Raw genomic sequence first — 7,721 nt, 5'->3', positions numbered from 1 at the left:
AAAACACACACATACATTAACAGAGCAAGTCTGAGCAGACTGGGTCAATCAGCACTTTTAAGCTGTCATCCTTATATGTCCCTGGACTCAGTGGACTGGGTCAAGCAGCACTTTCAAGCTGCAACCCTTATATGCTGCAAGTACCGCACCAGAATAGAGTAAGCCTGAGCAGGCTGGGTCGAACAGCACTTCCAGGCTGCCACCCTTATATGCCCCTGTACTCAGCGGACTGGGTAAAGCAGCACTTTCAAGTTGCCACCCTTATATGCCCCTGGACTCAGTAGTCTGAGTCGAGCAGCACTTTTAAGCTGCCACCCTTGTATGTCACAGGTTCAGCACATCCCTATCCCCACTTTCACATCACGATTGTACTGGTAGTAACCCACTTGATGAGCAAACCCCACAGTATTTTTGGGCGCTACAGGGATCTTTAACTTAAGTAAAAGAAGAGTTGCTGCGGAGTAAATGGGGAAGCTAAAAACACAAAAGAGTAAAGTTCAGAGAAAGAAGCAACCAGCTTAACCATAAAAGTTTATTGAATAATAATGATAACTACACAAGAAGAGCTAAATCAACATAATAGTTACATTATTAAAGGTTAGTACCTGAGGTAGAAAAGAAAAGAGAGAGAGAGAGAGCTTTTACCCACTCCATGAGGCTTGAACTGGTCAGGGTTCCCAGGTGATGGTGGTAGCTCAGGGTCTTGAGTGCTGGAGACAGGCAGAGCTCCCAGCATGATCAATCAGGAGAAGATGGAGTCCCAGTGGAACTGATGCATAGTTTGGATCCAAGCATCAGAACACTTACTTGAACATAGGTAGGGTTTTTTGTAGATAAACAACAATGGTTCAAGGGAGAACAGTAGATTTGTTTATGGGTAAACTGATGACTCAAGGGTTTTCTTTAGGCTAGACAATAGGAGCTGATCACTCTTGGCTATGGGTGGTGTTTTCTTCCAGGGAGCTCACAATGCAATTAGGCTGCTTCAGTATTTTGGATATCAATCAAGGGTTCATTACTAGAATTGATCTGATAACTGCTGAGCTGGGTGTGTGCAGGCGTAGGTTCATTAACATCTGGAGCAGAGATCCCCCATCATGCAGTGCTTCCCTGCTTTTCTGGTCCCAGAGTTCCGTGCGGTTCTCTGTTCTCCATTCTGTATGCTAATGGAGATACCTCCCTGTCCCATTTTTCATGCAGATGAGTCTAGGGCAGGGGTAGGCAACCTATGGCACGCATGCCGAAGGCGGCACGCGAGCTAATTTTCAGTGGCACTCACACTGCCCGGGTCCTGGCCACCGGTCCAGGGGGCTCTGCATTTTAAATTTAATTTTAAATGAAGCTTCTTAAACATTTTAAAAACCTTATTTACTTTACATTCAACAATAGTTTCATTATATATTATGGACTTATAGAAAGAGACCTTCTAAAAACGTTAAAATGTATTACTGGCACGTGAAACCTTAAATTAGAGTTAATAAATGAAGACTCGGCACACCACTTCTGAAAGGTTGCCGACCCCTGGTCTAGGGGAATTGCCTTTGTTCTTGTCACCAGGGGTTTAGGTGTGTCTCCCAACACCCTTCACTGCTCTCTGCAAGTCTTTTCTCTGATCGGTTTTGGTTCAAGCAGATGTTGGTGGGGGGTGTTTTTCATGAGTCAGACAGGCTGGATACTGTGTCCTGGTTCCCCAAGAACACAGAGCTGACTGGTATCAGCAACCAGGGCTGGGTTCAATATCTAGGCATTCCTTTCCATTGATACTACACAGAACTGGCTCGAGCCCCCACCAGTAACCTATGAAATTTACACACCACCCCGGGTGACTCGGAGAGGCAATAGTTCCCCAGTCGCAAGCACAGAGTCTGAGTGTAGAAAAAAAGCTTTTAATAAAAGGAGGGAAGTAACTCAGCATTATTTTGGGAAAACACCGCAAACAGGGTTCATAAACAAATCATGAGTAAAAGACCCACTGCCAAGTAGGTTGGGCAGTGCCCTTTTCCTCTCAGGTTCTTAAGTCTAGCAACCCAAAGCTCCCTTTCATGCGCCCGACCCTTCTCTTACTCCACTCACAGTTGCTGTCCTTGGTCAGTGTAGACCCAGAGTTCAGAGGTGCATCTGCAGAGTTCACCTCCCTCCCGCCAGGCAAGGTAAAGAGGTACCTTACTCGCTCTGCTGCTCAGGAACTTGCTCACTCTTTGCTGGCAACCCTGCTGGCCACTCACACCGGTTGCCTGCTCACGGCTCTCACTGCGCCTCTCCACTAGCCACCCTGATAACCGCTTGTCGCACCTCTCCCCCGCCACCTTCTCACCATTCTCACCCTGCTTCTCCACCAGCTGCCCTGCTGGCTGCTCATCATGCCTCTCTGTTGTCCCAGCCACTCATTCACCATGCTGCCACCTGCCTCTCTGCTGTGACCGCTGCACATCAATCTCTTAGTAAATTCAGCTCTTTGCAGGCTGGGCAGAAACACTGTCCCATCTCAAGTGATTTCAGATCTCAGGCCTGGTCTACACTACGGGATTAATTCGGATTTAGCAGCGTTAATCCGAATTAACCCTTCACCCGTCCACACTACAGAGCCAGTTAATTCGAATTAAAGGGCCCTTTAAATCGATTTCTGTACTCCACCTCGACGAACGGAGTAGAGCCTAAATCGATTTTGTTAATTCGAATTAGGGTTAGTGTGGCCGCACACCACCGAATTACTGTGTTTAAATTAATGGGGTAGTGTGGCCGCACACCACCGAATTAATGTGGTTAAAAACCGAATTAAGGTGCTTAGTGTGGCCGCGCACAATCGAATTTATACAACCTGTTTCCCAAATTCGAATTATCTAAATTCGGATTAATCCTGTAGTGTAGACATACCCTCAGTGATTTTTAGCTCTTAGCAGATAGGGTGGAAACATACTTCTACCACAGTTGATTTCAGCTCTGATTGGGTATTTAACATAATAAAGAGGCTCCTAATGAAGTCTATTTAGCTTTATTCTTTGAAAGTCTCAAGACAACCTTTGCAGGCATACAGCCTCCTGGCTGAGGAAACTAGTTTTTCTATCTCTACACACACTTTCACAGAGCACAGACAGCCAAGCCCCTGCTTAATGAGGTTCTTTCAACTGAGAGTAGCCCCCCTCATTTGGGACAGGTTAAGCACAGTCCTGCTTTCCTGTATTCCTACAATAATTACAACATTGGTAACCATATTTCACTACTACTGCATTCAGTACTAAGGTCATTTGTACCCAACACCAGCTACAGTTGATCCTTTGACACAGCTATAAATGATGAATATGTAAACAAAGCAGGAGCAAACTGTATTTACATAAACACACCCATAGTCTCTTCCCCTCCCAGCTAGCTGTCAGGGAAGCATTCATTCAGACCCTGCTTACATATATGGTTGAAAATAGATACTTAGGATCTGATCCTGCAACTCTGTCCCTAGTTAAGATAAGGCCCCTGGGATGCAAGCGCACCATTCGATCACATCTGCTGGCAGTGCTATCAAAAGAATAACTGGCACCTCGTCCCTTGGTAAATATTGTGGTGATAACGACAATGAATTGTGGCTGTTATTTCACCTGATTGCCAGGTGTTTGTGACACGCTCACTTCTACACACATACCAGATATTTTCATTGTCTATGCTCGAGCTCTGTGGCTCCATGTGCCAGCCAATTATCCAGATGTCATTAGGGACAGAGAAGCCACCATTTCTCCACATACACACCTCCGAGAGCATGAAATGACAACACTTCCATGAGAATACCCCAGGGCAGAGTGGTGACAAAAACTGTGTAACCCTTCTGCCAGGTGGAGCCGGCAGCAACCAGGGCCAGGTTTCAATATCTAGGGTTCCTATTCAGCAATACAAGACAGAACCGGCTTGAGCCCCCACCCAGTAATCTGAGACAATTACACACCACCCCCTGGGTGCCTTGGAGAGGCAATACTTCCCCTCTCACAAGCAGAGTCTGAGTGTAGAGGAGAAACTTTTAATGGGAGGAGGGAAGTCACTCGACATGAATTAGGGAAAATACCACAAGCAGGATTCATAAACATAAAACTGTGAGCAGGACGCCCACCCCAGAGTGCGTGGGGCAGAGTCTTCTGCCTAGGGTGACCAGATCACCCAAGTCAAATATCGGGATGCGGGGGGCGGGGGGGGGGGGGGCGGGGGGGGGGGGAGCAAAAAAAAAAAAAAAAAACCCTTCCTCCACAAGCGCTGGAGGGAGGCCCCGGGAGACGCAGGGGAAGCGCAGGGCCAGGGTGAGTGAGAGTCCGGCCTGGCCCCAAGCAGGCAGGACTCTGTCAGGTGGTAGGGAGAGTAGGGTGGCGGCCCGCGGGGCCAGGTGGCAGCTGTTCTCCCCCCCCCCCCCCGGGCAGCGGGACTCGGGAGCAGCCGCTGCTGCAGCTCCCACTGCCGCGGGGGCAGGGCCGGCTCTAGGTTTTTTGCCGCCTCAAGCAAAAAATTTTTGGCTGCCCCCCCAGCCCACCAGTGCCCCCCCCACCCGCACCCCCTGCCGCCCCAGCACTGGGCTCTCTCTTCCCCCCCTGCACCCCTTGCCACCCCAGCACTCATCCTGATGGGTAGCTCCACACAGGTTAGCGCGATGCACTCCCTGAACACGCACATACCTGGGTTACGATAAATCCACGTTATTGAACACCTGATGGCACTGTCTGCAGTGCTGGGATTCTCAGAATTCAGCTAAGCAAATGAACCCTTCAGAAGCTCACAGGAACGCTGAGTGCACATCACCAAAGCTCTCCGAGTCCTTTCGAGTGATTTTAGTTTGATGGGATAACGTGATTTTAGTCAATTAGGCAATAACGTGCCATCACTGGTAAAATGAGGGTCCGGCTGGAGAATCTTGCCTGTATGCTCGGGGTTCTACTGATCGCCATATTTGGGGTCGGGAAGGAATTTTCCTCCAGGGTAGATTGGCAGAGGCCCTGGAGGTTTTTCGCCTTCCTCCGCAGCATAGGGCAGGGGTCGCAAGCTGGAGGATTCTCTGCGACTTGAAGTCTTTAAATCACGATCTGGAGACTTCAACAGCTGAGTTAAGGGAAAGTGGGTGGGTCAGCTTTTGTGGCCTGCATCATGCGGGAGGTCAGACTAGATGACCATAATGGTCCCTTCTGACCTTAAAGTCTATGAGTCTATGAGTGCTTTATTTGCTATATTGCTTCTAGGCCACATTTGCTTAGTTACCCGGCTCCACGCAGGGCTATGTCTCCCTAAGTCATGAGTGGTCGGTGGTGCATGCCAAATAATGGCCAGGGAAAGCTTCAATCAGACCATGGCTGACCAAGATGTAAAGTGGCTCCAAACGGATGCACAGTTCCACTAGTGCCCGCCATGGCCATGGAGTGCGGTCAGTGGGACCCCTCCTGAGACCACTGTTAAATTGCTTCCCAGAGCAGGAGGCTGGAGCTTCCTCCAGTTTACAGCCTGGGTAGTTGGGGCAGCCATAGGGATGCAATAAAGAAGATGCCCATTTAATGTTCTTTACAATATTTATGTAACTCATTGGACTGATTTAGTATATGTCCCACGTTACATTCACAAAGCCATTTGGCTCCATATCGAGCACTCAAACATTAGGAGATGGCAGACTTCAGCTTGCTCCGCAGCTTTAATTGCCCGCCTCTTGTGTGTGTGCATCACGGTGCAGTCTTTAACTAGGTGTCATAGTGAGAAGTGTCAAGCAACTGTAGCTACACCCACCACTGCCTGCTCTGCCTAGTTACTTTTTTTGCCATAAACACTTATGATCCTGCAGCTGTTTCTTCTCAGTGACTATTTATAATTGGGAAGGCAAAGGAAAATGAGAATTGCCTCCATTAGCTTCTTTCTGCTTTAAAATTACTGCCCATGTGTCCCACTCCATGAATACTGTCCCCGTCCCCACAGCTTGTGTCCTTTCCCATGTGATTACTGCCCTAGTGTTTCCTTCACCATTGTCTTCATCTCCTGCCAGGGCCGGCTCTAGGTTTTTTGCCGCCCCAAGCAAAAAAAATTTTGGCTGGCCCCCCACCCCCAGCCCACCGGTGCCCCCCCCCACCCGCACCCCCTGCCGCCCCAGCACCGGGCTCTCTCTTCCCCCCCTGCACCCCTTGCCACCCCAGCACTGGGCTCCCCTCCAAACGTGGGATCCGCTACCAGCACACGGCGGCCAAGCCCTGGCCCAGCCGTGACTCTGTCCCCATGCGGGTGGAGCTGCTGGGCGGCGCGGAGTGGGAGTACTTCCAGGTGGCAGTGCGGCTGCGGGGCGGCGCGGAGAACACGGCCCCCTCGCTGGGCTTCGCGGCGCTGCTGGTGGCCAAGGTGGATCAGTTTGTGCTCACGGCCCTCACCCCTGACATGCTGGCAGCCGAGGACCTGGAGAGCCCCCCGGACCTGCTGCTCTTCAGCCTCACCGCGCCCTGGCCCAGCCCCAGCGGGCGGGAAGGCGAGGATCTCCGGCTGCGGGGCTACCTGCTCAGCACCGACGAGTCCAGCCGGCCGCTCACCTCTTCACACACCCCGGGAGCCCCTCTCGCCGCCGCCGCAGCCCGGGCTTGGCTCCAGGGGACGCCACTTCCCTTCCTCCCTGGCTCCTCACACACTCTGGGCAGGGCTGCCCAGAGAATTCAGGGGGCCTGGGGCAAAGCAATTTCGGGGGCCCCTTCCATAAAAAAAAGTTGCAATACTATAGTAACATGTATTTGGAAATGTAAAAAATAACTAGTGAAATAGATTCAAAAATTAATTTGTAATAATTTGAAAATACACTAAATACATTATTTAAAAACATTAAATGCTTTAATGGTATGTATACATTTGCAATTACATAATGGGCTGTTGCTGGGTGATGGTTGGTGCCAATGGGCTGTCGCTGCCTGGGGGTGGTGCTGCTGTTGCCCAGGGCTGGGTGGGGAGCTGGGCTCTGGGTTGGGGGGTACCCGGCTCACAGGGGCTGGGCTCAGGGCTGTGGGGAGATGGGGTCGGGGGGTGTCCGGCTCAGAGGGGCTGGGCTCGGAGCTGGGGGTCAGGGTTGTGGGGGATGGGGTCGGGGGGTGCCCAGCTTAGAGGGGCTGGGCTCGGAGCTGGGGGTCAGGGCTGTGGGGAGGATGGGCTCGGGGGTGCCCGGCTCAGAGGGGCTGGGCTCGGAGCTGGGGGTCAGGGTTGTGGGGGATGGGGTCGGGGGTGCCCTGGCCCCTTACCATGCCGCTTACCCCTCTCCCAAACATCGCTGCAGCCGCCTGGTGTCTCCAGCGGGGCCTGAGTTCCTGCCGCTGGGCCGCAGCTTGCAGCCCCGCCCCCTTACCGTCTGAGATGCCGGGGGATGGGGGAAGACGGAGGCGGGGGAAGCCTTGGACATACCCGGGGCCTGGGGCAAATTGCCCCACTTGCCCCCCACCCGGGCGGCCCTGACTCTGGGAGCCCCTCTCGCCTCCACCGCAGCCCGGGCTCGGCTCCAGGGGGCACCGCTTCTCTCCCTCCGCGCTCCTCACACACTCCGGGAGCCCCTCTCGCGGCCGCTGCAGCCCGGGCTGCAGCAGTGGCTAGAGGGGCTCCCGGAGTGTGTGAGGAGCGGCGGGGGGGAAGGGAAGGGAAGACTCGGCGCGGCAGCGGCAGCAGGACCCCATCTCCCTCCCTGCATCCCGGGCGCCGCTTCCCTTTCCCCTCTCACCCCCCCGCTCCTCACACACTCCGGGAGCCCCTCT

Source organism: Terrapene carolina, unplaced genomic scaffold (assembly GCF_002925995.2).
Source record: "Terrapene carolina triunguis isolate 2854851 unplaced genomic scaffold, T_m_triunguis-2.0 Scaffold172, whole genome shotgun sequence".
Classification (NCBI taxonomy): Eukaryota; Metazoa; Chordata; order Testudines; family Emydidae; genus Terrapene; species Terrapene triunguis.
This window is presented reverse-complemented; position numbering follows the sequence as displayed.